This window comes from Cryptomeria japonica, unplaced genomic scaffold, assembly GCF_030272615.1.
Source record: "Cryptomeria japonica unplaced genomic scaffold, Sugi_1.0 HiC_scaffold_101, whole genome shotgun sequence".
Lineage (NCBI taxonomy): Eukaryota > Viridiplantae > Streptophyta > Pinopsida > Cupressales > Cupressaceae > Cryptomeria > Cryptomeria japonica.
Genome location: NW_026728923.1, coordinates 234,564 through 235,000, shown reverse-complemented (window position 1 = coordinate 235,000; position 437 = coordinate 234,564). Strand labels below are relative to the sequence as shown.

The window sequence follows — 437 nt, the reverse complement described above, 5'->3', positions numbered from 1 at the left end:
TGCGGAACCTTAGAGTAAGAAACATCACCGTGCACCTTGGCCAACGTGCGCGACTCGACCGAGCGCGCACTGGCCGAGGTGCACACCGATTTCACCTGGGTGCGCGCGCAGCACCTCGGGCGCACCGGGGTGCGCGCACAACGCCCGGGTTGCACCGTGGCCTGTGTGCTCGGGGCGCCTCGGGTGCGCGCTCGGTGTCGCCCCCGCGCGCGCGGTAGTGCGGGCAGCGCACCCCGGCCCGGCCCGGCCCCGACGAGAACGCAAACGGGCAAAAGGTTTATTCAAATAGCATTGCGACGCCCGGCGAAAAACTAAAAAAGGGTGCAACACCGGGACTTCCCGGGAGGTCACCCATCCCAGTACTACTCCGGCCCAAGCGCGCTTAACTGCGGAGTTCTGATGGGATCCGGTGCACTAACGCTGGTATGATCGCACCC

At 65.9% G+C, this 437-nt stretch overlaps 1 non-coding gene across 1 annotated transcript; it reads right to left on the bottom strand.

Moving 5' to 3' along the window:
- Positions 1–318: 318 nt before the first annotated feature.
- Positions 319–437, bottom strand: LOC131865107 (5S ribosomal RNA). Its single transcript, XR_009363839.1, has one exon. It is a non-coding gene; the product is annotated as a 5S ribosomal RNA (ribosomal RNA).